This window comes from Cryptotermes secundus, unplaced genomic scaffold, assembly GCF_002891405.2.
Source record: "Cryptotermes secundus unplaced genomic scaffold, Csec_1.0 scaffold184, whole genome shotgun sequence".
Classification (NCBI taxonomy): Eukaryota; Metazoa; Arthropoda; class Insecta; order Blattodea; family Kalotermitidae; genus Cryptotermes; species Cryptotermes secundus.
In genome coordinates, this window is record NW_019725839.1 from 1097650 (window position 1) to 1120613 (window position 22964).

The 22964-nt window shown below is 48.8% G+C and overlaps 1 protein-coding gene across 4 annotated transcripts in view; it reads left to right on the forward strand.

The window, feature by feature from the left end:
- LOC111863570 (very low-density lipoprotein receptor) overlaps window positions 1-22964 on the forward strand; it is a 116799-nt gene that overhangs the window by 52263 nt on the left and 41572 nt on the right. The window lies entirely within an intron of this gene.

Consider the following 22964-nt stretch of genomic DNA (forward strand, 5'->3'; position numbering starts at 1 on the left):
CATGTTCACCACTTCAGTTCTGCTCTGTTTAGCTGTAAGGGCGCTTGAGCTGCTGCTGATGTGGGTTAGGCCTGTACCGGCCTCGACATCATCTTCCCACCGCTTTCCCCTTGTTCGTCTCCCCGTGCCGTGTTGAGGCAGTTGTCTTCATTCTGTTTACACGGTCTGCCCATCCCGAGTTTCTCAGAAGCCGTCTATATGTCGATGCTTCTTTGGGTCATTTTATTTATTCTGAGTGTACTTATTGATTTGCTCCGGATTCGAGAGGTCCCGGATTCAAATATCGGCCGGAAACGAGCCATCCTGACTGATGTCTTGCCTGGTTTTCTCAATCTGTCCAGGCAAATTCCAGAATAATATCTCAAATTAGACGACGACCGTTTCCTTCCGAATCCCTTCCAATCAATTATTCGCTAATCCCAATATTCGACGCCATAATGCGATTGACAGATCGCAGCTGCAGAATTTTCCTTGGCACTACAGCCCCAGTGGGCCTAGGCCTACCTCCATGAACTTCTCCGTTCACTTCGGTTTTTCTAGATCTTACACATTCGGTAGGACTCCTTGGGCGGGTGATCAGCTCGTCGCAAGGCCTCTACCTGTACACAAACACAGAAAAGCGCACACACATGCCCTGAGTGGGATTCGAACCCACGATCCCGGTTTCCAAGCGAGCGAAGACAGTGCATGCCTTAGACCGCTCGGCTACCGTGACCGGCATCGAAGTTACTTCAGATAAATAAATAAACCAAACGTCCGGGATTCCTTTCACATTAGGGGTACTGAGATTCTCATCTGGAACGCCATTGTTCAGAACCGCCTGCCAGTCTCCTGTGCTCGACTGGCTTGGGCAAGGTGGCCCGAGCATGAAGCTGACTGCTGTTTACCTCCATATACTGTCGGAATGTCTGTAGCTTTACGTTCACGCCCCCTATACTTTCTCTTGTTCTCGTTTTTTCTTGTTATCTGGCAGGTTATTTTTTACTTACTGTAATTTATTTTGGATTGGATATTAGATCTGTTGGCCACTTACAAGTCGTAACTACAAATTAACTCTGACACTATCGCTATTCCAAACTTTACAAAATCATGCTAAGTCTTTCCAGTCTGTTCACTAGTAGTTGTCTGGAAGCGGCTTCTAACAATAGCTATTCCTCTGTTTCCGGGCTAAAGTCTTCTCTGAACGGCGGCTTCCTTCCAACTGAACGATTCTTGCTTCAGTTGTCTTTATAAGCCCTTTGCACAGACCAAGTAGGAAACACCGTTTCCAACAGTACCTCTATTGTTTCATGCGGATTCGTTGTCGCGGGAACGTGTTTACCTATCCGTTGCCTAGAAATGGCTCTCTGGTATATTTTTTAATCTTGCGGCCGTTGCGTAGTAGCGGCTCTACACGCTACAATATGTAGCGAGGAGCGAAAGTTACCCTGTTCTCGACCATCCTCAGGGTGTGAAACCGCACATTCCGAGCAGGTTAGTGTAGTGGTGACGCTTCAGTCTTGCGTTCGGGAGGCCCTCGGTTCTTATCTCGGCTGTCGTCACGGAAATTTTCGTCGTTTCTCCTCAAGCTTTCCAGGTAATTGTTGGGATAATGCCTTGATTAGGCCACGACCGTTTCCTGCCGATTATTTTAGTTAGTCAGCCCACCGCTGGGCGCTGTGTATGCCGATGTCTCTCTAGTTGGGGCATTGCGCGGGGCTAACAACCCCTTGCTCTTGCAGAACGAGATGATAATTGTAACGCCCTAAAGTGATCCACGCATACAAAACAGCAGATAACACTATGAACTTGTATATTTTAATGTTTTGGTTTTTATATATCAGCATCTTTACACATTTTTTTTAAATAAATCGGCCGCTTGTTTTGAATTTCATGTTAGAAGCAACGCTCCACTCGATACATGTCCGTTGCAGGGGAATGACGAATAACGACAGACGCTTTTGTTGAAACAGAATAATTGAGTCGGGTAAACAGACGCGTGCAGGAATCCAATCAGCAGCAGCACGCAATGCCGAATTCAATTGTTTCTCTGCCGGTACAGGATTAGTACAGGTGGCGCCACGGTGAGGCCAGTGCCATTTCAGGGCAACAGCGAGACAAAAGCATAAACCTTTAACACTGCGTCACGTGTATGAGTGACTGTACTGGGTTTGGCTTGGCAATTGGATTTATTGAACTTCTGCAAGTAACTGTAGCGTTGTCGCTAATAACACAATCTGCAGTCCACTGTACCAGGCGGTCTTCTCAGTCTGCCGTGTCTTAAGTCGTTTCCTGGTAACGGCTTCAAAAACCGTGGCTTCCTCAGCATCCGTGTTCACGCCCTTCTCTCCAGCGACTGTCTCCAAAGTAACCAAATTCTATACTTGTCCCGCTTATAAGACCTCGGCGCGTACCGCACAGAAAACACCGCTTCGAACAGTTTTTATATGTTGTGTCACACAATTGTCGCACGGACCGCTTCCCGGTTAGTCTATTGGTGCGTGTTAGGAATCTGTTGCCTAGCAACGGGCGTTGTTTTCAGAGTCGTTACTTAGGAACGGGTGTACATGCTACAGTAGCATGTCATCTTTGTGAGCCAGCTTTGTCCGAATACATCTACAAATCTGTTGAGACCTTCATACAAAGGACTGCGTTTTAAGCTTTGACAGTATGTCTGCTTAAGGCTGTGGGTACCAAATTTATTGAAAATCCGTTCGAAGGGTGGTCTAGACGTGTATTCGAGATGTGCTCGATTCGAGCCTCGGCCGGGACACAGGGATTCCCGTGGCTTTCGCGGCCATTACCGCTGAATGTTGGGATAGTAGCTTAAATGAAGCCGCGACCGCGTCCTTGCATATCCGTACCAGTTCACTGCTCAGCACCATTCATCGTCACGTGGAGGTCGAGGTGCTGACTGCGTCGTTATGTAAATCACAAATAAGTAAACAGACTGAAAACACTCCTGGGCCACTTAAGTCCAATCCACGTTGGTCCAGTCATTGTCCTGCAGGCTGCTCCATAGGAAGCAAACTTAATGCAACCCAGACGCAGGATACAGAATTCGCTCCTCATTTGTTCTGCATTCTGAGACGTGTGAAACACGTGGACATGACCGCCACATTGTGGGTTCATTTCGTGCAAGGACCACAGTAGTTCCAGGTTTTGTTTCACGAGATGCCGTCAGTACCTACAGTGGCTGTATAACTTCGAACAGAAAGGTGCTCTTCCGGAATTTCCCCGGAACGGCTGGGATAAACCACGAACAGCTCAGGATAGCGGGTGTCCGCATTCGAGTCTTGTTTCGTTACTGCCGCATCAGCGCGAAGGTTCTTCCCCCTCGCCGTGTTGGCGTGCCGGCGCTAAGTAACGATGCAATTGATAAAGCATCGTTAAGTTACTTCAAAAGCAATCATTTCCGTCAAGTGAGTGTGGTGTGCCTCATGTGTCTGTTTTGCGCACAAGTGAGTTCGTTGCACAGTGGGCGCCTTTAGTTAAGAATTTCCCCGTGTCTCGGAGCAGAGCGTTAGCATCGCCTGCTCTGACGGGATATAAATCACACGAACGGCGTCAGTTGCGTCAGGTCAGTGCAGCGAAATTCGTTCCCCATGGCCAGATGTTGCAGGTGAGAGCGCGATATGCGGCACGGCAAGGCAGAAAACAGTTCCCCTTGCGTCCCGAAGAGTACTCCTCTCACAGAGAGACGGACGGACATGTCAGCGCGAGCCCGTCAGGCCGGGCCGTCTGTTTCGGACTGACGGGTTGATTGCTGGGGTCAGGCGCCAGTCTGTATTCAGTGAATGTAATTTTGGCGCGTACCAGCCGAGAAGGGAGACGGCTAACTAGAACGACCCTAACCTAGATGTGAGGATGGGAGAGTTGACAGTATTCCTCAAGCTGAAGCTAGGGGCCAGTGGCGCGCCCTTATGAACACGGTGATGAAACTCCTGGTTCTTTTTTCTTGTGTAGCTGAGCGACTGAAGATGGGCTGTACTCCATGGAGTTAGTTACTGCCGGTCGGAATAGCGACGGCGGTGGAGGGGCCCAGCTCGGTCTGTGCTCACAGGGCGAAGGAGTTTGGGCTGTACATCTCTCTTCCGGCAGACAGCAGTTGGTTACCAGTGATGAAGCCCAAATTGAACTTCTTATAAATTTACTGAAAATGGCTCGTCCTACAAGATAATGTATCCTTCACTTGCATCTGAAGTGTGTGTAGCGTTGGACCATTAGCTCTACACTTACAGTAAGTGAACTGCACGATACCCGAACTACAATGGAAAGCGTCGCTAAATAACCAACAAGTTCCCACATGTGCGTGGAAGCCGCGGCACGCCCGGTGTTATGTTCCGCCCTGATCAATACGATAGCAACTCCGTACGCACTCAACTTAAGAGACTCTGTCCGAGATCTGCTTTCAGATCCCGACAAATCGTGCAAATGTTGTCATTCTGTATGTAGGGCTTTAGTCTTCACGTTGCTACGGCGTGTGCTGCATGTGACGCCGTGTAGCCCGGAGGAACGTACTGCCCACATCTTCAGGTTCGGATAGCAAGCGAAACAAACAGCAAAGGTGGAGCTGCTCTGGAGCGAGACATGCCGAGCTTAACATCTACTTCCCCGCACGTCTTCAGGGGCGGGGGGTGCTTAAACGTTAAGTTCCCAACTTGCCGACGCTGTCCTTGTGTCTTGTGGAAATGAACAAACGATAACCCCACCCCAGTAATGCAATGAGGGTAGAACTGGCGCATGCGCAACCCGCACACGCAGCTACATTGCTTCTGTAACGACACTGAACCAACCTGATATTTTATTTCTCATGTCGCTCTCCTCTAAATCCGGCTCCCGGCAGTTCTTAGATCGTTCTCACTGTTCCAAATGCTCTCCCCCTCCTTACAGATTTATATATGCTGCATGTCCATCCCATCACACCCTCCTGTGTGTGTCTGCCTCGCTCGGTAATGCGACTGGGCTCGAGGCCCAGAAACCGAGGAACTGGGGCTCACCTAGCCTGCTCTCCAACAGATATGGGGCTGTTTCCCTGGGGATAAAGTGGCAGGGGCGTAAAGCTGAAAACTTGTCCCATCTGACAAGGTAAAGTAGTCCCTATGCTTAAATGAAGAGGAGGAGGAGTGGAGGTATAGCTCTTCTGTTGGACCCCGGCACTAGATGGAGACGCGCTCTGTGCTTCCAAGGAAACAGTTCCCGGCATGCATTAGACACGGATAGGAGGCTGGGTGGGTCCTGCAGCCCGTAGCTATACCGCCTTAGCTATCGCGGCTCCCACGCGTCTCAATAGCACGATGTGCCCTCGGAGCGCAAGTTTAGGCCACAGTGATGTCACAATACCCCCGAGTCGTCTTGACGCCCCCCCCCCACTGCACTCCACACAATACGGGAAGTCAGTCGAAGGATTTCCCTCGTGGATGGAGCTACGACACAAATTAGTGGAGCGCGACCCTTGCCCACGATCAGTCAGCCCGCGCAGGCGCTTTCAGTCAAAAGGGCACAGTTGCCCCTGTACATAAGTAATTAAGTAACTTGCCCCATTAAGGCGTGTGGGGGAGTGGAGGAATAGCTCCACCGTTCTTAACTTGGGCACTAGATGGAGGTGAGGGGTCAGCCTGTCGCTTTGCCCCCGGACAAATAGCCGCTGGGTGGGTCCAGAGCCCGTCTGGCTGCTTTAGAGAAGGGAAAGTCTCTTGTTCCGGCCTGGAAAGGGACTGTAGCCCTGTGCCTATACCAGCGGAGCTGTCCAGGTTCACTGTTAGCCCTGGGCAGGGCTGGTCATTCAGCAAGCCATAGGACGGTGATGGTAGCGGGTGTGATTGTGTTTGCACGTCACTGTAGCCCTCCGAGCAGTGGCGTGCACGTGCTGGGCGGTTTTGTACTGCTTGTTGCATGCGAATGCTGGCTGTGGCCAGTGACTACCAATGCTACCCAAATCCACGGATCCCGGGAAGACTGCTACTTGGCTTATTCTTGGACTCTGAAGACGGAGGCTGCATATTCATTCGAAATGTCGGCAGAAATCTACAGCTCTACACGGTGTCACATCCTACGTGAGATAACGTTTTGTTCGAAATGAGCCTGTGTCCGGCCTTTCTGCCAGCATGTCACAAAGACACGTGGCTTTGGCGTGGCGTCACATTGGACGGAAAATTGGAGCCGCCACTGCAGAGTGAGAGGCGGGTTCACATCGATCTGCTTTACTACGCCTATGCAAATACCTCACCTCCCCCTTCGCCCAAAATCGTCAGCAGAAAACACCCTCGTTAAGTGACATTGGAATTTAAAAATTTTTTAATTACTTTAAAAAGCAATTAAAACTTGTCCTTGGTGCCGACTTGTGTTTATGCGGCAGTCGCTTGTGCGAGAGTGGCACATGGACGCGTGGTGAGTGACGCAACAATTGCTGTCCGGTGCATCACGTGACACTACACTCGATATTCGAGTTACTGTATTCGTTCCTCTGCTGGTAATTCGACATCCCACTGCAGGTACAGGCTGAGTGGAGAGCCTAGTTCACAGTGAGCCGACGATTGTAACAAAGTGGTTGCAATATGTTTAACGCCAATTATCGTAGCTAATCATCACAAATCACCGGCCTGTCGCCACAGGAACTGTACGTATGTTAGTGTGGTCATCCTTTACAAGAAACAGACACCGTGCATTTCCCGTCACTCGTGAGCGTGACTCGCATCGGGGAGGAGAACAAGAAGAACTGCTGCTTGCCTGTTACTTGTTTGCTTCGATGGGCTCAGCACAATGTCCCGGCCGTTGCCTTTCATGTTTTTCCTTAGTCTCTTCAGGCGACTACAGGGATAGGGCCTTTAGACATACGACTGGCGCTTCCTTTCAAATCCTTTCCTATTAATCTTTGCCAAGTCATCCTACCACTCGACGAACACTTCACAGCCTCAGCTGCTGACAGCGTCGTTAAATAAACAGGCCATGTTGTGAAGTTAAAGGCCGTGTTGAGCTCCCCCCCCCCGGAAAATGTTTGTCTGCCGGGAAGCAAGGAATTTTGTTTTTGCCGTGTAAAGATGTTTGCCCAGGCTACGCGTCCCCGGGGGCAGTCCCGGTGCAGCAGCAGCAGACAGTACAAAAGTGGACTATGGCTCACTCTGACAGTGTCTGGTGTAGGAAATTCGAAATTTAATTAATTGGTGGCCCTCGAGGCACAAGGTCTCTGTGAGGGATTTACCAGGGAATCCGCGGGTACCCCCTCTAATGACGAATTCTGATTTCACAGACTTCTTGAAGAGAAATGGGAGCGATGCGTTGAACTGAAGTTCTGGTCTGCACAACAAACTTCACTTTAGAAGTTGCTGTGTTCCACTGCGGTCTTCCGGGTTTGTAACGCCTGGGAGGATACTATTAAAATGGATCGTGGAGAAGTAGTTTATGGGAATGTCAACTTGATCGTAATAGCTGAGGGCAGAGTCCGAGAGGAGGCTGATGTGAACACCGTAATGAACGTTTCATGTTTCGTAAGAGAATACCAATGTCAGCTCCTCAAGGACTTCACCCCTTTGAAATCAGTTTGGCAGTGGGCAGCGAAAGGTTGGACATCCCTGTCTCAAGACATTATGCCATGTTGTAACATGGCCATTTGTCCAAGTGCCTTCTAGATAATCGTTCCCTATGTGTGCCTGTTGGGAGTCCAAGCAACGTAGGCCCATCAGTCCGACGTGCTTGTCTCGTGGGACCGCTTGATCGTACAAGAAGTGCACTCCCAGCAGCGGCTCGTAACCCTCTGAGACTCGTTCAGTTGTCTCCGACCTCCCGTCAGTGAATAAGATGGCGCCATTCTTAGAAGTTCGCCTAAACCGGAAGTGGGCTGTAAGGCTGGTATTGTGTTGCAAAGTAGGCCACGGCCAATTCCTTTTCAGGCAAAGTATGAATGACTCAGTCTGAGGTTCAGTTTACCAGAACTTTTGGCCGTCAGTATATCTGAGGTTACAATGCGCGATTTGTACACAGAAGTAGGCCGGTAGCACTCATGGAGCTGAGCACGTCTTGAGAAGCTGCCAGTTGTGCAGCTACAGGTCTCTATCACACCCTCTCAAATTCTTACTATCATCTTCCTAAGTTTTAGACGCTGTGTAGTTTCCGAAACTGATACAGGGTCGTTAAATAACAATTTATGAGTCATGTCAGCGGAAGGTGCACAATCAACTGACCTGTCTTTTGTACCGACTGTGATGAACAGCGGCTTCAGGTCGGATACGTCAGCAGAGACAATTTCGCTGCAAATCTCTTACAGTGCACTCGGCCCAGACCGGCCGATATTTATTGACGTGTTACCAACTGGTGATGTTTGCTACGGACGCATGGCAGGCAGTTTGGTTACTCCACCGACTTGTGGCGACCTCTAGCATCGACCTCTTCTGCTCAGTTAATAGCGCAGGCATCGCGCTTACACCAACTGAAGTAATGAAACTGGCAATACTCATTAATGTACATAGATCCCTTTTGCACTGTTAAATATGTTGACGTCGCCTAGCAACCAGACAGGCAAAGGTGAAATGGATACTAGACGAAATAGAAATCGCGCGCCATGGAATTAGAGTCCTTTTACATTGATTTTGAGGTATTTGAGGCTGAGCCGAACGAGGAGCTGTCTGTTTGCATTTGCGTCAGGAACTGAGACGAACGGCAGCCAGGATAGAGCCAATTCTTTTTCGTTCGAGGTTGGAACCTAGTGCTTTCCAGTTGTTTCTTAACAATGCAGATTCTGTGTACATGTAGTGCTTGTGTCCCCCATATCTAGCCCATCGTAGCTTCTAGTGTTTCACTATCCCAACATTAGCTGACCTGTATACATCACAGAGTTCCTTGTTTTGTAACATTCTGTATCTCTCACTTGCTGTGTCGTCCTAAGGTAAGATCGCTTTCCTGAACACTTTTGTTTTAGGCATCTCGTATGCGTTCTTTCATGAGACCAGGAGCCCACGTTTCGCACCCATACAGAACAGCTGAGGGTGCACAAACGCGTACCCACATGCAGTGTTTATCTTTAGTGCTTTTCTTGTGTGCTTATATTTGCTGTCGTATCAACGTAACATCAACTGTACTGTGTAGTAATGTCACATGATGGGGTGACTACAGACGGTGTTTCGTTTGCTAATCAGATTTATTGAACTCTTAACAACTCGTGACTACACTTTACAAGTCACTGTCACACACTAGTGTTCTCAGTCGCGGTCTTCACTGCGTTGCTTGGTAGCGGCTTCCAACGGCGAAAACTCCCCTTCCTCGGTTCCCGAACTGTCCCTGACCTCACCTACCAGCTTCTGCAACTCTCAACTGACTACCCCAGAGTCCGAATTAGTTTACTTCCCCCTGAGGATCACGACCGGAGATTTTTTTTTTAATTCTCGCTGCCATGCTTATAACATCTTGGCACGGATCCCGCAGAAAATACCGTTCCTCTTTCAGTTTACTGGCCGTTGCCTAGCAGCAGGTCTACATGGCACAGTAATATCAGTAGCCATGCGTGTTGTTTGACCCCGGGACAGATTCGTCCGATTTAGCTCTCGTTTGAAATGGCGCTCATGGCCAGGTTGATAAAGGGAACTGCGCCGCAAATGCGAAGGGAAATCTCGTAACCCCCCCCCCCCGTAAGGACACCATTAAACTTCGTTACGTTGAAGTTTCTGCCGTATTAATCCCAGCGATCACACTCCATAAAGCCCTCAGCAGCACTTACACGTATTGTAGCTCAAAATTGTGTGTGCTCTGAAATTAGAAGACGCTCGTCTTACGCTCGTTTCGTCACGTACTTCCTCCAGCATATTGTTTGCACAAGACGCGGAGTCTCCTGGGGATGCATTTTGCATCTGCGCCGTGTCGGGTGGCGGGCAGGGGGGTTGGAAAGTTCTCCAGGAGCCTCAGGCGTTGCTACTTGTCACGATGTCATGGAAACTTCCTGAGAGCAACAGCGGTGCACGCAAAGCTGTCGCCGTGTGGCTCCGTTCAGAAGGATTGTTCTGCACTGCACTGCACTGCATATTTCGGCGTGTGACGAGAAAGCAGGTTGTATCTTCCTTCTTGATCCTTTCCGGTTTCCATGCCACGTATCCTGTGTAGCTGGTAAAGCGATGTGAAATGGTTCATAAGTAAACGTCTTTGTGCCACTGTTGCACTCAGAAAGTGGATCATGTGGCGTGGACGTATCAACTGCAGCGGTTCGTGTGCCGACATCCGCCCTGGCGGTGGAGATGCGGGAGATTCCTGAATCCACTGAACACCGCCCGAGAAGATTGCCCTGGAGCTTTCGGGCCCAAACGGCACGAACCGACTGGTCTTCGTAGTGCACACGCAGTCTTCTCTGTGACGTAGGAACTCAAAATGTTATTATTCGGATGAACCTCAAGCTTCGAAGGGATGTTGGGCGAGGGCGCATGCGCAAGCTAGTAATTTGGCGGGGGTTGGGGGTGGCTGTGTAGGGAAACCGGGGTGCTCATGGCAGTGGATTTGTGTTACATGAGATCATGGCGTCGAGGAGAATATTTATACGTTGGGGGGTGGGGGGGTCAGGAAACTGAAAAAAATTGCACAGCGAGGAGTTTCATAGTTTGTACCATTCACCAGATATTGTTCCGGTGGTCAAGTCAAGGACGATATGATGGGCGAGGCATGTAGGCTGCATGGGCGTGATGTTAGCAGTATGTGGATTATTTCGTGTGGCTCAGGATAGGGACGACTGTTGGACCGTTGTGGACGCGGTAATGAACATTCGGGATTCACAAAAGGCAGGGGGTTTCCTGAGTTGCTGAGACACCGTTAGCTTGTTAAGAAGTTCAGTTCTGTTTAGCTAGTCATGAATCTTCCTGGCTGTTTTTACCTTTTACTCGGCGAAATGCCACGCCGTGCCCTAGGTCAGATTTGCTCTCAGCGCTGCATGACAGATGGCTTCAATTCGGAATCAGATGAAGACTATCACATGCTGCCGCCCCGCGGACACCGACTGAATTAAAGTTCCCCTTGTTTGATTGATGTGGTCCGGAGATCATAACCTGGGCCCGCTGTGGTCTGTATTCTCGCTCGTTGCCCGCCTCGCCACGAATATCTGTCCGCGTGTAACATTTCGAGAACCGCTGAACAGATTTTGATGAAATGTGAAATTCGGGAGTTCTGTTAAAATTTGTTCATACCTTTCACACCTTCGGTCACAAACAACAGCAACGGACCCTTCACATGAAGACAGACCTCAGCGCTTTTGTGCGCGCATCTCGAACAGAAGGTGCAGAGAGAAATGAGACACTTTATGTTGCTCCCTCTTACCTTTTCCACAATTCTTACAGCGCGTACGCTCCGAAAGTGTTGTCTGTGTGTGCCAGCTCTGGCCGTCACCGCAGTGCACTTCGCACCCCACTGCCCCGGTTGCCATGGCGACACAACAAAGTAGAAACGAATTACAGTTCGCCAGCCTCTGCTCTTCTTTCTTCTGTGATACTTGGAGCATCGCGCTAGACCAGTGGCACCACTGGAGTTGCTTTTCATTGCACTCTCTTGTTCTCTTTTGTTTTTAAGTGGCGATCAATAGCGGATGTACGATCTGTCTCCCCCTCGGCCGCGTGTTGGGATAGTACCATAGAGTAGCCACAACCGCTAAACGTTCGCCTTTACGTCTCATTCAGCGCTGTATACATTCTGCAGTCGGAACCGCTTCGTTAGCTGACGCTCTGTGGAACTGAGTTGCTCTGCCACTCAACTTCCCAACATGTTATGCAACCGGAAGGTTAGAGTCATTTTTACCGACCACACAACATATTTTATTATTATTACAATACATGTTTCGACCTCAAGAGGTCATCCTCAGGTGTACGAACACAGCTGTATAATTACACGCAATCACATTTGTCTTCTCACTTATTCGATCCTGTATCTTATTCAGGCCCACGCTCAATAATATATCAAGCTCTCTCACAAAACACAAGTTAAAATTGTTCTAAAAGTCAAAAGTTAAACATTTAAATTTAAAATTGTTTAAAAAATTTTATTTAATTTAAAAAATTTAAAGTTTGTGAATCGAATTTCAATTCAGGTCACTTGTTGTGCTTTCACTTTCACTTGTATTCATTCACTTCCTACTTACGCTCATCACTGCGTCAAGTTCACTTTAACTAGTTTAATAATATTATTGATTAAACGTTCATGAATTAAAGTTAAATTTTATTATAGATTGCACTTTTTCACTTTTGGAGGTCTTGCTGTTCTGTGAGCAGACGAATGTGATTGCGTGTAATTATACAGCTGTGTTCGTACACCTGAGGATGACCTCTTGAGGTCGAAACATGTAGTGTAATAATAATAAAAATATGTTGTGTGGTCGGTAAAATTGACTCTAATATTGATTAAATACACAACAGGATGCAAGAAACAATTAAAGCAACCGGAAGGTTCTTTACCGTGTTCACAAGAGCTCGCCGCTGGTTTTATACATATCACAGGTACGAAATATTATCATCAGATGATGCAGGGCTCGTCTCTCGCAGCGGACGAGTCAGCGGAGACCAGTGGCAGGCATGAAAATTAGTGCCATCTGTTGGCGACTGCGTTACTTGGGGTGAATTTAATTTGTATTTATTTATGGGGATCTGCATGTATCTGTTGGTTTTGTGCCCGTTCTGCATGCCCATCAGTCTCTCAAATGGGAGGTTGTAACAGCGCGTCACCCTCCCTCCGGTTTTGCAGCAGCAACCACTGTGCCACCCTACTTCTTACGCACAATCCAGAAGTCGGCCTGTCCGCACAGTTACGTGGGCCTGAGAGCCGGATGTCATAGTCCTGAAGGCGGATGGTAGCGCTTCTAGGGGTCAGTCAGACGGTGTATCAAAACGCAGGAGAGCAGGTGCACTAAGTAGCTCACTCCCAGGACCCGACTTGTTTCGAGAAGCTGACATTCTCTCAGCTGGCCGCCAAATTCTCCACCTTAAAGGGAACCTAAAAGTTGGCCACAGTATTCAGAATTACGGAACCTGGCAGCAGCATCTTCATATGGATTTCTTGGTAGAGCTGCTTTCGTAGCTCAGTCCGTGAAGGTACGCCACCGGTGATTGGACGTCAAGGCTGAGCACTGACAACACACTTAACACTGGGGTGATCCTGTTGGTTCGTCGAGTTGCCGCCAGTGGCAGTAGCGATATACCAGGTGATCGCGTGTACCGAAGCATTGTGTCTGGTGCTGCCTCTTGTGTCAATAGCAGGAACTAGAATTTCCTGCAGGCCAAGTGGGAGGATCTGCCCTAATTCTTTGTTGCGTTTGGATGCAGGCTGTGTGGTTGGAAGTATTTAAATGTTAACTCAGATGCAGTAGTCGATGGCAGCCTTGTCAACTTACTGACAGTTCATCGTTCCTCGGCTGTCAGATGTACAGATCTTGTTTATTTATCTCCTGTGATTCGTTTCCGTATCACTGTTGGCGTCCTGATAGAACTTTGTTCATTGTTGTCTGAACATTGTTAACTTCCAAATCGGAATTCAGTATTTTGCCTTAATTCGCTTAGTGGGGGTGGGGGTGGAGTCCAACTGAGTCCACTGGGCACGGCGGCCACTGATTGCCCTACTGTAGCCTGCCCCGGGTGATTATGATGATGGAGAATTTGATGGAATGAAGGGGAAACCGAAGTACTCGGAGAAAACCCGCCCCAGCGGGTTCACCACAAATCCCACTTGACCAGACTCGGGATCGGGAAGCCAGCGACTAACCGCTTGAGCTATGGCGCGGCCAATATTTTGCCTTTGTTGCGACTTTGGAGAAAATTAAGTGGTTGATATTAAATACTTGACAGCATGTGGAGGAGGAAGGAGAAACGGGGCGGAGTAGCTCAGTCACGCTAGTGATTATCCACTGCACTAAGAGGGTCACTGAATGGCATCCGGCTGGGCCCTCTACATCGCTATATCCAGATATTTCCCCGGTGGTTAAGGCGACCGAGGCGTGAAGCTGTACGTCCGCTTACATCTTCATGGCGTGGTGCTTAGTTAAGTTCAGGGACAACGTTACCTGTATGAGGAAGAAGAGATACGCGTTGTGCTGGGGGAAGTACGGAGTGCCCTTGTTAGTTCCAGCCTTAGATGGACGGGTTGTGTGATGCTGACGTTTCTCACGATGGGAAGGTTAAACTTAATGTTATAGCCCACATTATCCTGCGTTCAGTTTTGATGTTTGCAAGTGAGTTGTGAGCCTTTCTGAAGGGATTCCTCGGACTGCTGCCCGGCTTCATTTGCGCAGGCGCGTTGAATCCAGAGAGAAAGGATGTTCGGCCTAAAGTCATGCAACTTCTGTTCCAAATGTTGGTAGTTCCGATAAACATCTGGCGAGTTAACGCGCGTAGTGTCCGTTCCCGTTGTCCGATTTTAACCAAATTTGGATGTCTCGACACATTTCAGCAAATATCCGTAATATCGAGTTCTGTGCCAGTCGGTTTAGCGGTACATCCATCCATCTGTAATCTGCCAAGACGACAGGTCCTCCACTTGATGCGATCTAGAGCTTTCTCCTTCAAATGAAAATATCCTCTTCTGTCCCCAAGGTCATTCAGCATCTTTTTACGTCTTCTTCCTCGTCTTCTGGTGACTTCTATCCGCCCCTCTATCTTTCCTTCAATAACTTCTTTTAGAAGGCAGTTACCGCGTACATGCGTTATTAAATGTAGGGAGATAACACCGACCCATTGTGTATTTTGAAACGCCTTTAGAACCAAGTTTTGTGGAATATGGTCGCCCGAATTCTGGAGCCCATTGGAGACTTTGCGGAATGAAGTGGGAGATGCGGCTGAAGAAAACGTGGACATGAGTTTCCGTGTTTTGGCAGCAGCGTTTGATGTGGTCCGGAGTTGGAGTGGCTACCTACAGAAAGGAATTTAGTTCTTTTGTTGCAAAAATTGAGAAATTTGGTGGAAGTTGGCGACACGGGCCGCGAGGTTCTGTTTCACTATAAAACAGACGAAGTTAACACGCAACGAACCGAATTAAGCTGAATCATGTGGCCAGGTAACTCTGTTTGTAGCCGCGTATCTTTGGCAGTGCGCAGACACATTCAGTTCAATTGACAGGTTTATTCCAGATCCTCGTGACAGACGCTGTTTCAGCGGGGCTCTCTGCAACGTTTCGGATGCATAATCGTAACACTGGAATAGATCTCGGAGAACCGCGTGTAAACCCATCGATACCCGTAAAATAGGGCTCTTGTTGATCAACTCCAGGAAGGCAGGTCAGTTGTGAAATGTCTCACGCCGCCTCGCTCAACGCTCTGTGGGCTTGCATCAGCCGTCCAGACTTGCCTGCGGCCAGTGTTTTTATTCTGTCAGCGAATATCACGTGGAAAGTAGGAATGATGGAGTAACATGGAAAACTTCGCGCGAGCTATGCAGGTCGTTCAGCGCTGTTAGGATTCTGAAGCCAAGGAGGTTACGACGGACTGGACGTGTTGATCCCTCCGAAGGGTGAGGCTGGCAACAAATGTCCGGCTCTGAGGAGCTTCTGCGCCAGAACTGAGGGCAAGGTACCCTGGGACGTAGACGGGATCCTTTTGGGGAGGAAATGCGGCTCGAGGAGGATCACGAAACCTCAGTACCGGGCCATGTGCTTTGTTCGAGGCCTGACTGAGGTTTGTTGTGGTTTTATTCAGTCACTCCAGGAAGATGATGGGTCACTCCCTTAAATTAAGCCACAACCGCTTTCGTCCACACAGATCCTTCCCGGTTCGCCTTTCGATGCTGCATTGTTCAGATCCTGACAGCGTCGGGGAATTACCGGCAGGAGACGACCCCGATGATGGAGCCGGCACTGTGAGCGAAGCAGATGGAGTGGGATGTGGTTGCGGTAGCTCTACTTCACCGCTCAGTTACTTCAGACAGTGTAGGGAAATTTTCATCTTGACACGTTTCATTTAGCGCTGTAAGCAACCAATGGCTTGGATCTAATTGCTTATTCAGTCCCGAGAGAGCAATACACTGCTGCCAACCTAAATAACTTCCCGTTCGCTTATGCAGTAGAGTTAAATTATCGTCGTTTAGGTTAATAAGAGGAAGGGTGAACGTGGAAAGGCAGAAGGGGGGGGGAATGTAATGAAGCAGTGATATTGTACAGACTTCGACATCCGTTCGCACTCCTCGGAAGATGGCTGTTGGGGTGCTGTGGCCGGGCCATCTCTGTTACACCTGAACCCTCAAAAAGCTGAAGTTCGTCTAAGTGTGTAAACACCTTCAGCCCGTACCTCACAGGAAACGTTACGTCTCCGCTACAAAGCCCAACCGGTTGCTGCTGTTTAGGGAAACAGTCGCCGTTTGCTGTGAGAACCATACGGAACACACAGACACACTGTGTGGGCAGAATGTAGGGTTTAGTGTGTTAAAGCAGATGGTACATATAGTTACCACTGCGCTTTAAACTCCCGGCTTTGTATAAAAGCGAAACCTCAGTATCATTTATTTTGATGTATAGTGCCAATTTCATTAGGCTCCTGCAACCTCACTGTGCTGTGTGGATGGGTGGACATAGGCACCGCCAGCAAGTGCGCAGGTGGTAGTTCAGTGTATGGGTGGAGTGCGCATTGTCGCCAGCCTCCTCATGTCAGTAAGCAGACATACTACAAAACTGAACAGTTCTGTCTCCAGTTCTCAGCATTTCCTGTCGCCTCTCGTGCCTATATTGCACTGGGCTCATCCCGCTAGTTGCGTAGCTGACCAAGAAATTGACCCGCTGCTGATAGTAGTTGATTTAACAACGATGCTGTGTGCTGTCGAATGCTACGATCGTCCTCCACATGAAGGGCGTCTGTTCTTTGTGCCACTGTTGATCTCACGCTTCCCGTAATATGAATTTTCCCCCTACAGTCTTGAAGTTGAAACAGATGAATACACAGAAGTGTAGGAGGAAATACGTGTTGACGATTCGCAGGTGTTTTAGGGCAGATTGGAGCGTTGCTAGTGGAAGAGAGGGGAAATAAGTTTTCTTGAAAAGAAACGAAAGACGCAATAGAGATCGTGCTTGTGTGCAACAAGGGCACAAGTGGTGCAGTGAAACACTGGCTATTGGAGACGTCTACAGAATACTGACATGGCGGCCACATAAAATTCTGAGGCAGAGCGACACTGGCGCCTGACTTTTTGATATCTGTAGACTATATAATTCGTCAATAATTTCTTCAGGGTAATGGCCTCGTGTACCACCAATGCGTGGCTTCACACCGTGCCTCCTGAATCAGGCGTTAGCGCCGTAAGTGCTGATCCTCCCTAGTTAGAGTTATTCTTGCGTACGAGAGTTGGCTGGGCCCGTGCTGTGTGATTTCATCCGGCGCTAAATGACTGTAGTTGATGCATAGTCGTTGATGACCCAGTGACTGACTATATGTCTCTTGTGCAGTAAGTGAACTTTTTCGAATTTAAAGGAGATTAGAGGCTCTGGCGGCAGTGACTATGGAGATGTGACGCCGTGTAGTCTGGTAGAAGTTTACCTTCGTTCACCCGCTGCCCTGCCATGAAGTTCTGCAGGCGACTCGCAGGTGCCAGGGGATGACACGGTGTTTGTACATACGGAACGTGTCTGTCTGATGGTCACAGTTCTTCAGATGCGTTCATGGGTCCTTAACAAGTCCCTTAGGACTCTGCTAGGCAACAGGCACCGCCTGTCATATACTAGCTTCTCAGGCGTCCAAACCGCGGAGACCAAACGTGGACCGACACGACGTTCCTCAGATCTGCGTTACCCACAAATCCTGCAACAGTTGGTGCAGTTCGCGATGCGGCGGTTACGTGCAGTCTGACCACCATTTGTTTCTTCAGTGCTTAACCTCTTGAAGCACCGTGGTAACTATATGTACCACTTGCTGTAACGGTAAAAAAACACTGCTTTTTGCCCACACAGTGCATTTGTCACAATACACAGCTGCTTTTCCCCTAAACAGCATTAAGAGGTTGGGCTTTGTACTAAAGACAGTGAGGCCTTTTCCACCAGCGCAAGCTCGTTGAATCGTTCGAAATGTTATTTAGATGGCTTCCGGGCTTCAGCTTTCCCAGAATGACGAACGGGCACAACCTGGGAACCTTCAGATCTGGACACTTCCTGCCGTATTGGATTTGCGGCCTCACAGCGGTGACTGTGAAGTTTCTTCTCGATTGTAACGCCACGTAGTCCAGTAGAAGTTCGCTGACGCTTGGAAGAACGTATTGCCTCCATCTTCAGGGTGGAAGAGTAGGTCAAGTAAGTAGAGAACTCGTTCTCAACGTTCTCGTGTCTCTTCAGGCTCCATGTTTCTATAGCTTGTAAAGCACACACACACAGACACACAGAGGCCGGTCATGGCCCTTTTGTTTGAGCGGTGCTGAACGAGACTTGTTAACTGCGCGTCGGTCGTGACCCAGTTGGATCGCTCGTACGGCCTTCGAAATGATGTCAACGGTCAGTGTTTATTGTCAGGGGCAGCGCGTTATCTGTGGGGCAAATGTTGTTCATTGATTTCCTCATACGCAGTGAATGAATACTTGAACTGACAAGTGAGTCTAGTCAGGCATCAGGAGTTCTTTACGCGGCCGTGCCCCATGGTTGTCGGTGGAATAAAGTTCATGCCCAGAACTTCAATTAAAACTTGTGGAGTGACCCGTCGAAATTCAGCGGCGAATAACCTCCGTGGTGTCACCGTCCTTCCTCCTCTCTCACGCTTTCCTTACCCCCCGCACACTTCAGTCGCGTTCCCCATCCCTGAGTTACATGTCTGTCCTTCAGGGACACTGTCGCGTGAGAGCGACGTAACACAGAAACAAACCAGCGCGTTTCATCCTGTGTCCCGTGTTGGGGCTCGTGCCCTAACAGGCGGATGAAAACGTTGTCCAGTGAGCGTGTTCCCGTGTGCTGAGTCGTCCGGTTTTGCTGTATTTAGTCGCAACAATCTTCCCCACAGAATTTGTTCTGGCTACAGGCCACGTTTCTGGTTTCTAAGTTTGGATGCGGGGACACTTGCACTTGAGGAACCCCCCCGTGGGGATGCTACTGGAACAAAAGTTACGCCCGGAACAGCTGAGAAGCAGGAACGAAGGCTCTCCGAACAAACCGAATTCGCCAGTGGATAACGTAATAATTCTAGAGCGATATTTCATTGTCTTGTAGAGGTCTAGTTTTGTTACTAAACGCGAGGAGCGGTAATATCTGCGCCCTGTGCTCCACTGGATCATGCAACACACAACCCCTTCTTTGAGGCCTGTAGCTTCACGCTAAAACGGGTTAAGGGACAACCTTACTGTGCGTGCTTGATGCAGTAACGTGGGATCTTGCGCTATGCTTTTGATTTCTTTTATGGGGACAAAGTAAACGTAATCCAGCAAGAGAACGCGAAGATCCCGGGCCACTGCGCAGCTGTCCTGAGCTCAAACCTCTGGCTGATACTTCCATCACAGCAGTGGGTTTCCATGTGGGCTTCATGTAAAGCCGGTTTGCAAAGGAAACATACATACAGACTAATCTAATGTCTTCTGTTACGTGTTGAAATTCGAGACAGTGGGCTAAGTCTGTCCAGCGATTGGTCAGCTGATGAATAAGAGAGAGGCGTTCCTGGAACCGAACTCCAGCCGCTCATCAGTAACCATTTAACCCGCAGTGGTTGCCACGTGCTCCGTATGATCCTCACAATAAGCCGTGATTATTACTTTACGAAGTATGCAGATGGAACGTTCCCTGTGAGGCACGAACTGAGTTTATACATTTCATTCCAATGAAATTCGGGCTTCACAAGGTTAAACGGTTCCATAGCAACGCACTGCTACACTCGTCCAGTGTGAGAGTTGTGCCCCTCTTGCGGTCCCGCGAAGCCCCACGACCCAGTGGATGCTCACACGAGAGGCCTGCCTTCTGTGCGATATTGTGTGCGCTCGGTAAGAAAGGGGCTGCGTTTGTTTGACACGTGTACACGCTGGGGTGGCCCCGCGTTCAACTTTCGCGTGGTCTACCTCTTCGTGAAATAAGCAATTTATTTTTACCGGACTAGCGAATTCCTTTCCTTCTTACAACACATTTCCTTTTCTGTAGAAGTTCGCTGGGGAAGCGAAGACTGTACCTCCACGGGCATGAATGAATTCAGTTCTCGCGATAGCCCGGCGGAGTGATACACAGTATCATCATGCAGTCAGGCCCTCCTCTAGTTGCCCGTAGCAACCCGCCCCAACCCGTTAACAAGGTTATCCAGCTCTGTGTGCTTGGTTCAGAACCACGTCACGTACTCTTACGTGTATAATTGCGGCAAATGCGTTCTAAAGTAAAGGCTAATAATATGTTACTGACACAGCGATATTTCTTGAATAGATAAACAGTTGGATAAGGCCGTCAGGCTACTAAAGTGACGTTTCATATATTCTGGCGCAACGGAAAATGCATCTGTTGCTGCTCGCAAGTAAGAGCGAGGGCACACCAAGGAAACTGGCAACTGCAACGCAACCGAAATTTCCGAGAATAATCGCCAACTTCAAGCAGGCAACTGGTTTCCAGATTACCAAGCGCACACTGAGGAACCTTATGATTGATTAGTTGCTCACACTCTCTTAAGTGGATATGTTCGTCCGACGTAAGGCATGATTGTATTTTGTTATTTCTGGCCTTTACCTTCTGCAGTGGCAGATAGTAATATTGATGCTGTCATAATATGGCGGTAGTTGAGACCGGTTGAGACGGCGTGAGAAGAGAGGACGACGACCATAAGGAAAATATTGGGATGTTAATTAATTTGTTTTAATTAAGGTCACCCACTCGTTCGTGTCTCCACCTTATCGTGGTGAGGGCGTTTGAGTATGCCAAAGACCCCGAGAGCTATACCAGCGGTAGCGTAGCTACTGGCAGGGCCTCCCTTGCTGGACAGGTCAAAGGGTAGGCATCAGACGAAGAGAGAGACCAAAAACCAAAAACCAAAAACTGATGCCGGAAGCAGCGTCATCAGCAGCGACTTGAAGCAAATGATGCTCGAGATGGTTCAAGTTCGTATAGCAACAGGCGTGACCAGAGTGGTTTGAACGGCTGTTGTACTGCGATGTGGAAAGCAAATGGAAAAACTACCACATTATCACTTTTCCTGGATACCAGAGATTCCAGAGATACCAGATATACCATGTATGCGAGAGAGAGGCGGATAGAAGTGACCAGAAGACGAGGAAGAAGACGTAAGAAGATGCTGGATGATCTTGGGGACAGAAGAGGATATTTTCATTTGAAGGAGAAAGCTCTAGATCGCATCAAGTGGAGGAACTGTTTTGGAAGAGACTGTGGACCTGTCGTCTGACAGATTACTGATGAATGAATGAATGAATGAATGAAGGTCAAATTATTTTAATCGGGAAGGATCGCGTTCACATGCCATACGAAATTTTGACATAGTGCAACAAGTTAGTAAGACAGAAGACACGTGATGATGGCCGTATGCAGCCGAACCATGTAATAAGGTGCATCTAAGACTGAAATATATATGAAATAAGTGATATGTTAATGCAACAGGATGCGTAAAGAAAATACTGGGTGCATCCGTTCTTCTAACAGTTTAAACTGAAACGCTTATATTGTTTCGAAAGAACTTAACCAGGATCCAGATTCCTTCGTCTCGTGAGAAATTCCTTCTCAGGCCAAATCTATTTTGTCCTTCCTAGCACAGTCTGGCTGGCGTTTGTTATATATACCAGGCTCTTCTCAGTTAACTGCACACAAAATTAACAGCTTCGTCAGCCTTTCGTGTCATCTTAAGAAACAAAGGAATCCCCGAAGCGCAATATAGAACAAGTGACACTAGGAAACCGCGTGGCAACGCAATTATGAGAAGACTGGCATGCTCCGTTCCCTGGAAGTTGAGTTTCTCAGTCTTTCCGCGAGTTGCGTTGCAGTTTCCTCCATGTGCGCTGCTCCATTCAACTCGGGCTGATAACAGTTCTTGGAAATTGCGGTTGCGTTTGCGCTTGCGCTTGCCAGTTGCCTTTGTGTGCCCTAGCCCTAAGAACTCGACAAGAGGTGAAATGATTTTCTTGAAATTTGATATCGTGTGCTTTTTCTGTAACCCTACACACGACCCAGTTTCGGTTCAAATCGGACGAGAACAATAACGGATACTTTACTTGGAGATCTGGGTTTGTTTGTGCGCTGCTGGCAGCAACAGCGCCGTCATGGACAGGTGGTTCCAGCACGTGCAGATGTTTGTAAACTGAGGGACAGTTGCATCAGCCTCTCCCGGAGGCTGTGGAGCGCGGTTCACACCCGCACGGCCCTGCTGCCTGTAGCTGTGTACCAGTAGCCGCTATGTACATTTATTGCTGTAAGGCGAACCGCGTGCGACGTACAGAGCCACACATTTTCTTTGCACTGTATTTCTAAAATGGTCGTGACGAATGCTGTAGATCTTCATCAGATCGGCGTTTCATATTACGCACCGATTTTGTACCACAATCCCTTTTTTTAGGAGATCGGTGACGTTCGAGTTGCATGCTTGGCGCTACACGATTAGTGCAAAGCAATAATACGAAATTTCACCGAAATGCCGTCGTCATTTGTTGTTAGTTCCACTTCCTTGTGCCGCGCACTCGCGCTGGTGTGAACCGTGCTTCCTGCTCTACTTCATTTCCTTGTGCACAGCCGGCGCTCCTAGATTAGTGAACACTGAATTGCAAGAGATGTGGAAGGAAGCGGTCGTGGCCTACTTTGAGCCTGTTAGGTCAGTCGGACTCTGGCCCCCCTGAGTATGAAGTGGGAGTGCCAGCCGTTGGACCGAGACGTCGGGTATGTATGGACAACGGCGGTCTGCTGGAATGTGACGCCGCAGAAGTTTGCGTAAGGCTGAATTGGTTGTGGCGTGCGAAGCGGATGTCAGTTTGTGGCAGAATGAAGCCTCGCTCACATTCCGAAGAGGCGGGACTACCCGTTCCTCGCCCGGGACACGCATTGCCTCTCTGGATTAACGCGAGTTACGCATCTGAAGTGCAGTTTAGAAATTGTCTGGGCGATTCGCACCCCCCCCC